Genomic DNA, 13,181 nt, shown 5'->3' with positions numbered 1-13,181 from the left:
AAAAATGGGTTATTTGAATTCTCTTTTCCTTAGTCAGCATGAAAGGGGATTTTGTGAGTCCCAGATCATATTCACAGGGCCTGGGCCACAAACCCTGAAAGTTCTTAAAATCTTTACTGTAACTTTTTATCATGTGGAGTCTCATTTCAAAGTATTAGGAGTACACCAAAACTCAGACTGTGTTTTTACCACAGCAGAATGGATACTTCTATCTAAGCCTAAGACCTTTTCAGTTTCTCAGATTATTCTCTTTTAAAAAATTGCCTTTTTCTAGTGCCCCAAGAAAAGGAATCTGCTGCCTTCAGAAACCAGTGATGCAGTTATACCTTTCCAAGGTGCTAATACCCTGATTGCTCCTTCACCCCCACTATCTTCTGACTGTTGACTTAGAGGAGTGCTTCCTCAGCTTTTTTTTCCAATATTTCCAAATATTTTGGACCCCCCCAAAAAGTGACCTTAACTATCTTCTATTACACCAACTATCAATTTGGACTAGGAATCTGAGAGAAAGTATTTCTCTGCTGCTTTTCAAGGAACCGCAGCAGAGAAATACTTTCTCTGCAAGTGATCTGCAAAGGACCAAGAAATTACAGTTCTTTCCTCTTAGCATCAGAGATTGTAAGTAATTCAGATGTTCAGACTACCTTAAAGAAGTATTGCTTCCTTCAGGAAAACAGCTAAAACTAAGCCTAAGTCCGTGTAGTATTTAAAAATGTGTGCCGGAACACAAGTATTTCCAAGAGAAGAAATTAGTAAGACCCCAGCTTGCCGCATCTTATGTCCAGTAGAATTTATCATCACCTGCCCTTCTTGTTTCATATGCACTAGGAAGGGAAAACAGCAAAACCTTATCCAGAGCAACCACCTTATATCACACCTTCAAACTGCTTTTGGCAATTTCTTACTTTTGAAAGTACCTCAAACCAAAACAAACAATCCCTTTTTATTCAACCGGCCTTTAGAGATCAGCATCTAGCAGGGTTCAAGCACTTAAAGTTAAGGAATGATAAAAAGATTAACATCTTATGCAGAACATTTCTTCCCTTAACAGACTGTTAAGGCTCAAAATACATTCTCTTTTTAAAAAAGTGCCCAAAACTATTAAACACTGACCAGTTCTGTTACTGTATCTATACAAAGAAAAATGTGGCAACTTTTCTTAGTTATGATACAACATTAGAAGGAATCAACATGAACTTCAGGCATATTCAGTACCAAGGTCTATATGAATTAAATAAATAACTAACACCTCCCCACTGCCCCACCCACACAAAAAAAAGCCTCACCACTTTACTCCCTTGAACAAAGCAGGAAGCTGCTTTCCCCACTTCCTCCCCTCAAAGCATCTTCAACAGAGGTTAAACTTAGTTCCTGTATACAGAACACCAGTAGTTCTTCCAATATGCTGACCAGTGATGAAGTAGAATATCAACAATTTATAATATAGCAAGTATAACATCAGTTAGCAGGTTTCTTAGCTACTGAAGCAGTTGCAGAAAAACATTTCTATTGATATACCCCAAGACAGTGCAATTATCTCTGGCCTCTGGAAATAGAATACAAACACTGCATAAAAAGCAGTAGTGCTAACTGCTTTTGAACTATAGTGGTCAGAATGGGGACTTTACCTGCAGACCATCTGAACTCATTCTTTTTTCTTAACCTGTAGAGTTCATAGAGTCTGTATTTACAGAGGGTAAGATATGAACTCACTTTTACACTTTAAAAAAAAAAGCTCAAATGAGGCCAGTCTGCATTCTTCAGCATAGCAATAACAGAAACATTAAAGTAGCTGAATTATTCTTCTTGTTTCCAGGCACAAAATGTTATGAAACTCCTAGTGACTTCTCTCTCTCCTCTGCATGCTAGTTGTCCCGCAATAATCACGTAGTAGTACTCAAGCAGCCACCTCCAAAATTCAGAATGTCTTGTGTCTCTAACAATGTCAGTTCTTAAACTTAGAATATCTGCATCACTGAGCTAGAGTTACAAAGACTGTATGCCTTTAAACTACATAAGTTATATGTAAGTGTTTTATATAGTAGGTATGGTTTGATGGGAACATACAATAAAAGCTACTTTCAAATTATGGAGACTGAGACATACTTGAAAATGGAACTATTTATTCCTAATTTTAAAAGGCAAGACAAGAGAACTGCACTATGGCATAACATGGAATACAGTATGCAATACCTTCTTTAGATCCCCTGCTAGGAGATACAAGATTGGGCTTCAATCTGGATCAAATCAATTGCACACAATTTACCTCAGGACCACAAGAATAAAAATACAATCTGTGCCTAACTGATGGTTTGTTTACAGATTTTGAATTACAGACTATAATATTGTAGCCTGATCATGACTTACAGGAAGAGAAGTGTTCATAAATGCTTTTAAATAAGGTTCATTTTCCCCCTAATACAGCAAAGGCCCTAAACTATACTAAAGTATTAAACAAATGTGTAGGTCAAAACTCTCAGTTTCCTGCACCAAAAGCTTGTTCTATTTATTTTGTACTTCTGTTTACCCAGCTTTCTGTTCCACTTGCTATCCACCACTCTCACCCTCCCCAGCTATTCACCTACCAATTGTGCAGGTAGGTGCATGTAAATACATATAAATATACACACAAACACATGTATCAACTCCATCTGAAAAGATATCTCTGATCCCTAATTTTATATGCAGTATCTACTACCAAAGTAATTTCAAATAGGCTGGCAGTGGTAAAGTCTAAACTGAAGAAATGGAGGGAATGGGGCAAGATCTCCAGGATTTCTGTGTCAAGAAACAGTACCAGGTTTGCCATATCCAAGTGAAGATGTCAGGGAGATCTACACACACTGCTACTCCTGCAAAGAGTAAGAGCACTCATTTGCAACTCCTTTCTGAGTAGATGTGGGATATCCAGGAGCCTCCCGAGTCACAACAACAGCCATCATGGGATCAGTGACTACTTATCACCCCATCCCAGACAATAAACAGGCCAGTCTGCAGGCACAGTGCACAGGGCAGTAATTCTCCAGCTTTTTGGATGACATTGGTTTTGGATGATGTCTACAGAAGTAGAAATCTTCGTACTTTTGCTTACAGCATTTTTTCTCTTTTAACATAATCAGCATTACTGGCAGATTAGATTAGTTTGATTAAAAATCATGAAAATTCTATCAATGTCAAAATGTCCAGCTGCCATTAGCACAATCCCAGCAGTTCTTTCTGTTTTGGCACAAGAGCAGAAGTGGTGTTGACAAGGACTATTCTCATGAAACACAGATAAAGATTACTAGGAATACTTCAGCTGTCTTCCATGCTAAGGCCTCTAAAGAGAATCAGCCCTTGTCCAGGTCTACTGTTAGTTCCAAGTCCTCTTTAGGACATGGGATTTACAAAAGATGATGCTTCTTTGTTTTACAAAACTGGACAACACCAGTGGAGAAATAAAGTCACTCTTTGCAATATCAACTTCAAATGCAAATCCCTGAGGTCTCGTTTTATCAGAGCATTCCCAAGCCTTATGGTATAGCTATTTCTTCACTTTAAAAAAAAATTAATCTCTTAACAGTCTCCCACATTGAATTACTAGAGCCTTATCTTCTGGATCAAGTACAACAAAACTATCTCTGTTTGTAGTTTTTATGCTCTCTCCAGCTCTTATTTTATAAACATATTGAACATTACTCCAAACAAACAAACTTAACGGCATAGGGCTGGCAAAACCTACACAATTATTGTCCTTGAGACTACTACAAAAAAGCAACAGTGAAAGTTCAACAACAGGAAGTCTGTGAAAGGCTAAGTAAATGGGATTGCATACTGCAAGGCAGGTCTAACTCATAACCTCACAAGGATCTTTTTACACACCATTTTATTCTGTGCTCTTCTCCCTTGCTTACTTGCACACTGCTGGGGTATCTTTGAGCTACTTGAATACTCTGCACAAGTATGACTAACACTATGCCCACTGGGACCCAAACCATAATGGGCCCAAGGACTGTTGGCAAAAGTGATACTTAACAAAACTGCATTTAACCCACAGCTTCTCTTTCCTCTTAACGTAACATAATTGAGCAGTAATATTTTTTTGGTAAAAGTTGTAGTTTATGAAGACAACAAGAAATCTTACGAGGACTATGGAAGGAGAACAGGATCCCTAAGGTTTACAAACAAGATACACCCACGAGAATATTAAAAAACCTCTATAAAGTCCCACTGGAACCTTCCCTGGAATACATCATAGAAGTCTGGCCAATGCATGCTAAAAAGACTTACTAATATACGAAGAAGGCAATTATAGCATTTTAGTAAGATAAGGAGAACAAGAAATCTCACCCTAACAAGAAACAGTCTGGTTTATCTGGTTTAGCAAAATTATACTACTACCCTCCAGAAATACACTCAAGATAAGGGGGAAAAAAATTAACAAGAAAAAATTGCTGCCTAAGATGAAAAATAATGTTGCTCACTGCTTTAACATACAATTGCAAATATTCCCCAACATCAGTTATTTAGTTTTGAAGCAGCCTTCCAATATTTGGCTGAAACACACAAAGCTTATTTTATTATCATGACCATCTCATATAACTTAAAAAATCTAAGAAGAGAGGAGAGAAAAAGGTCCAAGCAGGAGTCTTCTCCCATTTTCTGGAATATAGGGAGTAAGAAGAAAATAGGTCACCACATTAATTCCAAAGTGACCACCCACCCCACTCAAGAGGCATGTCAATAGTCCCAAGCCTACTGCTAGACACACTTGTCTGTAGCTATTTCAAGCTACGCCAGCCCCAGCTCTTGAAAAATAAAGTTCTTTTACACCTGTATGTACCAGCTGCCAAAGCAGCAGCTGGAATGATGGAAGAAAGGTCCTCCTGTACCAAGGTCTATGCAAACTCCATGCAGCTCAGCTTTGACTATTCTCACTAACCACAAAAAACAATTCATGTTGCTTCTTGTGACAAGGGCAAGAATACCTATGTAAAGAACGAACCAATAAAAAACCCCAAAGCTTACAGCAACAGAGTCAGGGCACCAGATCCTTGTACCAGATCAAATATTTAAACATTTCAGAGAACCTCAAACTCAACTTTAGAAGTTTGGTTTTGTTTTTAATACTTGTTCCTCTTCTACTTTTGCATGCAAACAAATCATCAGGAAAAACTAGGGATAAATACAAAAATCCCTCAAAACTGAAGCCATGTCCAGAGCAAACATTGTTGTTCAGCTAGCTTGAGGGGATTTTTTTCCTCTGATATCTTCCAGTGATGGTATTGGACACTTGCTGTTTGAGACTGTATTCTGTCATTCTTCCTGGGAGGTGTTCATGTCAGAGGGAATTAGGATTATAATAGACTTGGGGGAGGGGAAGGAAGGAAAGGAAGGACAACACAAGTCCTAGAGCTATATGGCAGTACACAGATACTCAGACAATTAACTGTCCAGCACTGAGGATAAGCAAGCTAAATACCAGAAAGAACCGCTCTTTTAGTCAATACAGAAAGGCAGAAGCAACCCTAGCTGAGTCAGTCTGGCCAACATCTATTACTGGAGTTCAACAGGACTTGGAGCAAGACCAGACAAGAATGAAGCTGAATTCTAAAACCTCCTACCATTGCAACACTTCTCCAGCCCACTGTGATTCCTGGGAGGATTATTACAGATACAAAAGTTGTAAGGGTTCAAAGCTGTTTGGGTGCGAGTGTGCAGAAGCTGCACAAAGCAGCAAACCACAGCCAGGCTGTGTGCTAGGCCAGCTGCCCTCTCACTGATGATGAGCTACCCCGCATTTTCTACTGGTAAGGCAGACCAGTAACTACAGGTACAGGGTCACAAACCCTGAAATATTATCCTCATTTTTCTCACAGCAACTCACATAACCCACATGTGCATATAGCTCCTTCCTCTGACATTACCTGCACAACACCTATAGCTTCTTATAAACTAAAGCTTAAATGTGGGCAAAAACTGCTAAAAACTCATGGCATTCTAAACTGGAAGGAGCACATTATACACCCATATTCTGTATTATGCAAGTCCACTGAAGTGAAAAGTTTGCCTTCATGTCTCTTAAGGAAATCAGACAAAAAGTTAAACTTGTCCTTTGGTCCTTTATGCAATAATAAAGGTGTCTTCACCTGGCAAGATGATGAAGACACAACCCCACGAAATACAAAGCTAGAAAAATCAGCAACTCCTGCCTGATGTAGAACACACTATTTTCCAAGTTGTTTTCCTTGATGCATAGCCACTGAAGGGAATTGTAATCTTCTTAAGTTCTTAGAAAAAGTAAATACAGACAGCATCTATTAGCAAAAACTTTCAGCATACCAATTAATTTTATCACCCTAAATTAGAAAGACAAGTATTCCCAGTGAAATCAACATATGAGGACCACTCTTGAGCTGTTAAAGACTAGCAGGATGACTCTGCAAAGTGTTAATACAGTAATATGAAAAATGAAGAGTTTTACTTTTTGCCTTAGCCTCTACAACCTGTAACTGCACTTCTTAAAAGAATTACGCGATTACACGAAAACCAGGTATCACCACGATTTGGTTCACTTAGGCCATTCAAACAGAAACAGAACTAGTTGAATTTTCCAGCTTTACCTTAACTAACCTCACAGAAGAATTAAACAACTTTTCTTTTGAAATGAAGCTCATCAACACTGTTCTACAACATCCTAAAGCAACATACAATCACTCTGCTCCAAGGAAACCACTTCCACAGAAGTCAGCACAGACTTTAACCAAATCAATTTTGGAATATAAATAAGGACTCATTCACAGCAGCAATTTGCTCAGGGAAGTTGGTTGTCTACTGGCAACAACCACCATCAAATACCACTAAAAACCTCTACAAACCACAGATAAAGGAAGCTTTTGACACTGAAAATGTTCTCATCTTTAAATACGTGACTTAATAAACATGCAACACATTTTTTACGGAGGGGTTTGCTTCCTTTCTGAGATAGTGCCATAAGATAAGAATCAGTGTGGTTTTAAAGCGCTTGGTCAAAGATCTTCCACAAAGATTCTCAAGTATTCGGCACATATCCTCAGCATGACAGTAACAACACAGGAGCAAAGCAACTGAAACAGCCTACCGAGGAAATGACACGGTGAGGAAATACTTCTTAAGAAACTACAATTGATTTCACTCTTTGCTCAACCCTCAACCAGCAAACCACCTTCTTTCTCCAAGTATTGTACATACTCCATGAAGTCTGCAGCAGGGAGATATGAAATGCACAAAGGAGTAAAGAACTCGTTTTCTGGTTTAGTATATTTCTTCCCTACTGTCCATTTGAGTTTTGAAATTCTAAAGAAACTCCAGGTTACACTCTTGCTGCCTGTCTCCAGATTGCCTTACTATTCTTCGAGATCATATCAGCAAATTGCTTTTGCAACTCCCTCAGTATGAGTGACCACCAAAATATTTGAGATTTGTTGGGTTTTCAGGGTTTTTTTATGTTTTCCGTCTGATTCCTTAGGATGTTTTAGCTAGAGCTACTCTGATTGTCAGACAGTGATTTTTGCTCAAGACACAAACCGAACTTGCCGACTGAGCAACAAAAATTGTCACATTACCAAAATACTAGAAATATACACATGAAAGTGGAGAGGAGAAAACTAATTAAGCCCCTATAATACTTCCAGCTACACAAACACGCCTATCTGAAGCTGTAAAAACCGTGGAAGCCTAACTTGGTCCTAAAATCACCTCAGAGCGACTCCATCAGCGAGGCGCTGCACACTAAGCGAAGGGCGCGCACACACGGCTCCTAGTTCGCTGCTCAAGTCTCCCAAGTTTCACCCGAACGCGGGGGAGCGGGCCAGCTGCGCGGAGGGCGGCACGGGCGGCCGGGGGCGTCGCTGCTCGCCCGCACCGCCCTCCCCACCAGGAGCCGGGACGCGCGTTTCTCCGCCGGAGCCCCCGGACACCCCCAGGCGGGGCGGAGCCGGGAACAAAGCCCGGCTCCGTGCCACCCTCCCCGCTCCGTCCCGCCATTCCCGGCCGGCCTGGCCCGCTCCCAGCCCCGCCATCCCCTGCGGCGGTGGCTGCCCGGCGGCTGCGCGGCCCCGCTGGCCCGGGGGGCGGCCGGAGCCGGCCGGACGGGTGCGGGCGTGGGGCGGGACGAGCCCGGCGGCGGCCGCCGCTTTACGCTCGGCCGGCGAGGCTGTGCGAGCAGCGCTCCGACCCCGGGGGCCGCCGGTTGAGAAAGCTGGGCACGCACGGGTGGGGCCGCGGCCGGGGAGAAAGGGACGGAAGGAGACGGAGCGCGGGCCGCGGAGGGGATCCGGGGAGGCTTCGTCTCCCCGGGGCACGAGGTCCGGAGCCCAGGTGGGGGCCGGCCGGGCGGCGCGGAGCGCACGCAGCACCGCCGACCCCTGCTCCGTCTCCGCCCTCCTCATGCCCCCGCGGCGACGGCGGGCAGGGCCGCCTGGCCACACGCTGCCCTCCCTCCCGTCCCTCCCTCCCCGCCGTAAACAAAGCGGCAAGGGCCGAGGCCGGGCTGGCGCCAGGGCCACACAGCACAACCCGCGGGCTCTGTTCCCGTCGGGGCAAAGCGCCCCCTCCTCCCTACGATCACCCTCGACCGGATCCGGGCACCGCCGCCGCCTCACCTCTCCCGCCGGGGGAAGGTGCCGCAGCACCGGGCGCCGTCGCCTACCTCAGCGCGGCCGCGGTCTCCCCCACACTTCAGAGCGACCCTGGTGGGAGCCGGTGAGCGACGCGCGCCACCGGCATCCCCCGCTGGCTTTATCCCGACGCCGCCTCTCCCCTCCGGCACCTCGACGTCCCGGCGCGGCGCTCCCAAGCCCCCCCCCGCGCCGTCCCATTGGCACGCGCCGCCCCGCCCGGCCCGGCGCTCACTGGGGCAGGCGCCCAGCACTCACATGGCCCCGCCCCCGCGCCCGCTCTCCGTTGGCTGCCGAGCGTCCAGCCCGCCCCTGAGGCACCGCCCCTCCGTGCTTCGACCAATCGCCATGCAGCGAGGGGCGAGCCGAGCCCCCGATTGGCGTGCCCGCCCGCTTCCCGTGGCTGTGATAGGCCGGGGCGGAGGCCGGTCCCGCCCCCGGAGCGCTCGGGGCGCCGCTCTCCCCGAGCCGACCGCCTCCCGCCCGGGCAGCGCCCCAGCCCCCGGAGGCTTCGGGCAGCCCCGCACCGGGCCAGGCCGGCGGGGAGAGCGGCCCCTGTGAGCTCCCGTGCCCCCGGAGAGAGCAGGACCGATCGCTACCGTTAAGAAGGCCGGTATCATCAAAGTAGCCGGGAATCAAACGGCGTTCTGGGCACGCAGCGGAGTGGCTGGGAAACATCAAGGAAGTCTCCTGGCTACTGAGGCGCTGAGGCTCCACAGAGGTCCCGCCGCGCCGTGCCCATGCCGTCAGGGCGCTCCTTTCACCCGTAGGTAGCGGTCGGAAAATCCGCCCTTCCCCCAAGCGAATAAGGGCAAATATTTGTGTCTCGGCCAGCTGCACAAATGCTGAGATATCGCCTTTTTGCCAGGAATTACTCGCGTTGTTCTACCAACGCGAAGAGCCGGACTTCCCCCGCAGAAGCAGCCTGGCTCCCAGGAAGCCTGCGGGGCAGGGCAGGGCAAGCTGCCGCCACCCCTGCATGGCATATAAAGCACTTGGACTGCTCTGGCCATTGGATATTCGCTTTCATTTCATGTAGTTCCCACAGGCGCCAAGCTGCAAGCTTTATCGCAATGCGCTGGCAGCGAGGCGGAGTAATAAGATAATTCACCACATCATCCTCAGAAAACTGAGCTGCTACCGGGACTGGCCAGGATTTCACGAATACAACAAGTCAGGTGGCTGCAAGTAACAATGTATTTCTAAACAATGCAAAGATCTGGGAGCCAATGTTAATAGAAACAGTACCAACATTAACATTTTAACTAGTTAGAAAGTAACTATATTTTCCGTTAAAGTGCCTTAAAGCTTCCAGGCTTAAAAAAAAAAACCCCAAAAAAACAGAGGGGGGGGAGGAAAGAGAAAAACAAAGTGTGATAAAATAACACAAGATTTGCAAAACAGCAATAGTCAACATTTTCCCACTGTTAAACATAAGCCTGTCATGCAAGTACTGTACTATAATAAGCATTTCCAACAAAACCAGAAGGGAAAAGTACAAAGAACAAATGCACCAGCACAACAGTTGTAATAATTTCTATTAGAAAAAGTTCAAAGTTCTATTCCACAGTTTTTACCATTATAGTTTATTTGGAGCAAAAGCCCCGCAACTACTTATGTCGATGTGCTGCATGCCCTTGAGACAGATGTACATCAACTTGCAGAAACCAGTAGAAAAAGAAAGCAGGAGAGGAAAAAAAAAATAAAGGTATGCTGGTAGCTGAGGTTAACTCTTTCCTGTAGATTTAAGAACTTCGTGGGGTACTTTTTACTGTATTTTAACAATTGTACCACAGTCCAAACATGGGTGACAGAGGACCTCACAATAAAAACGGGATTCATTGCTACTGTTGTTGTGCATCATTTCAGATGATTGAAGCAAAGTAAGTCACAAGTTGCTTCTGATTTTGAAGTTATTCTGAGTTAGGGGCTCAGTGATCCTCCCAATAAATGCGTGTAACTGAGACAAGAGCACCAGAATCTCACCACCAATGGAAATCAGACCACTGGTATTTAACCCTGAGCACGTGAACTTTATAAAATGTCAATCACTGTCAGAACCCAAATGCTCCTTTATCTGCCAGCTTTACAAAATAGCTCTAAAGATTATTTAACATGTAAAGTATTTTTCAAAATACATTACAGTACCAGTTAATATTAATAGCAATCATTATCTATGTGGGTAAAGTCCTTACTAATTGAGGCTTTGGCTATCAGCTCCTCAAAGACACCCACTCTTGGTTCTTGCTGATATGCTGTAATGCTTCAGGCAAATAACTGATTCTTTGTTTGCCACCAGTTGTAATAGTTACAACAATGCTTCTTTTTTTTCTTTTTTCTTTTTTTTTTTTTTTTTTTTTGTTATGAGGCACTGTTATTTCCTCATTAGGGAGAGATTTTTCCAAATACAGTCCTGTTAACTCTTGGCAGCCACTAGAACCTCTCAGCTGTTGCATTTTACTGTATTGTCCAAAGCACCAAGCAAAAAAACAACAGAAAAAAAATAATCACTATTCACATTGTTCTATGTACTTGAGCTCATACATTTCCAGTACTTGTTTTGGAACCTTTCCTTACCAGATCAGCGTTTACCCCAAATCTTTCATATATATAATGGTTTTAGTTATGTCTTATACAGTATTGTTAAACTTAACTTATTTGTTAGGCCACCTCCTTGTTTTGCAGTGAAGTTGTATAAAACCTGCCGCTGACTGTTAATAAGGGGATGAAAACCAATCTATCAGAAAGATAAACTTTTAAACCATTTGACAGACTGCACAGAGCTCACTCTTATAATTCTTTGAGCTCCACCTTCAAGAGTTCTGAATATTCACCACTTTGTTTTGCAAAGTACTGCAATTAGAAACCATGTGACTTTCACACCTTCCAGCTTGTTAACATAAGTAATCGGTTCATATTAAGAGACACTCATAATCTGGAAGTTTTTGTTTTTTCTTCGAGGCTTCTCCTTCACAGGAAATAACTTCAAATTTCTAAAGGTTAACTATCAAGATTTTGTATTGCACTATTTTGAATCTTAAATATATTCTTCATTCTTACATGATATTAAGTCGTAAAAGATAAAAAGCTTAGAGACATAAATATGTGAGTTTTAATACCCCTAAAAATAATTTTGACTCCTAAAGTAGCCAAAAAAATTATAACTTTATGCTATTACAAATAATCTATAATTTTTCTGTTAAAAACAACACAGAACAGCAATTATAAAACAGCTGCTGAAGCATCAAACCACTACTGTGCTTGTTGTTAAAACAAACAATTTGAGATCCCTGAGAGTTCTTAAGAACTACTTCAGCGCATAGATTTATAAACAAAAAATGGCATATTGCATAATGGCATCTGTTAAAGCAGAAAGGAGAGAAAATAGTATTCAAGAAAGGGGTTAAATATATAGTCTTCAGCCTTGCAAGAGAACAACATTTTATTTTCATCAGAAGGACTCAGTGATGCCATGACTGATTGTAAACTGAAGTTCTCATAGTTGCATGAAAGATAGCATGAGTATAAAGGAAGTTGTAAAAATAGACCAGAGGGTTAAAAAGGGTGTCCTTGTTAACATTTCTTTCAATGAATGAACTCCAAAAACAGGTCTCGAGTACAGAGAATGAACTGACAAGGATGTAGATATGGTCTACCATCTATGCTGCACATGGCCCTACAACTGAAGTTCTAAGCCAACAAATGGATGTATGTAGCCAAGTGAAACCCTTAAGTACCTCACAAGAAGACTGTACTAGGTAAGACTTTTGAATGGATGGTAAACTCACCAGTTTGCTGCATGATTTTAATTTTTTTTCCCATTAGAAGTCTAAGAGACTTAAAGACACTGAAGTGAGAAAACTGAATGGATAACTATTAATTTTACAACCGAGAAGCAAAACAGCAGCTCAGAGTCATTATTTTCTACAATGAAGGAGACTGATTGCCATTTCCTCCCCAGTGAAGCTCCATGTTTAGAGGAGGTACAATTCATAGGCATGTCCTACCCCACAAAAGTTCAAACTTTGAAAAGCCATTGTATTCTTTGCCTACAGTGTACTGAAAGATAAGTGGAAAAAAAAAAAAACATGAAGTCGTCTTAATATAGTTGTGCTATGGTCCCATAAAACTGTATTGAGCTGATGAGGCCAAAATATTTTGCCTTCCAACTAATAACGTGCATCAAGGACAGTCATGTATTGGAGAATGTTTCATTAGCATGGGCCCAGGTGACAACCAGAGATTGCCTGATAACACCAATTACTTCCAATCTCATGCAAATTAGCAATGTATTTATTGTACAATAGGAGGTATGAATAAACGAACCCCTCTACACGGAGTTACTGGTTCTATTCACCCGTCTTGTTTAAATAATCCAATCTCATCTACGGCTTTCATTAGTCCATTTGTCCTAGGCCCTTCACATATTCACGGTGTTCCTTTCATAGTTCTATACCAATTTAAAAAATCACCTTAAATCTCATAAACCTTCCTTCTCCTGTCTTCAGACTCGGACCCTTTTTTGTACAGCCATCAAGCCAGAAA

The 13,181-nt window shown here is 43.1% G+C and overlaps 1 protein-coding gene across 1 annotated transcript in view; it reads right to left on the bottom strand.

Annotated features, from left to right (window-relative positions):
- The window catches only part of FRYL (FRY like transcription coactivator), a 161,085-nt gene extending 152,262 nt beyond the window's left edge, over positions 1-8,823 (bottom strand). Inside the window, exon 1 of the mRNA XM_058837376.1 lies at positions 8,622-8,823. The gene's annotated coding sequence lies outside the window, so the exon portion shown is untranslated. The remainder of the gene's footprint in view (positions 1-8,621) is intronic.
- Positions 8,824-13,181: the final 4,358 nt, after the last annotated feature.

The sequence above is a fragment of the Poecile atricapillus genome, chromosome 4 (assembly GCF_030490865.1).
Source record: "Poecile atricapillus isolate bPoeAtr1 chromosome 4, bPoeAtr1.hap1, whole genome shotgun sequence".
Lineage (NCBI taxonomy): Eukaryota > Metazoa > Chordata > Aves > Passeriformes > Paridae > Poecile > Poecile atricapillus.
This window is presented reverse-complemented; position numbering and strand designations above follow the sequence as displayed.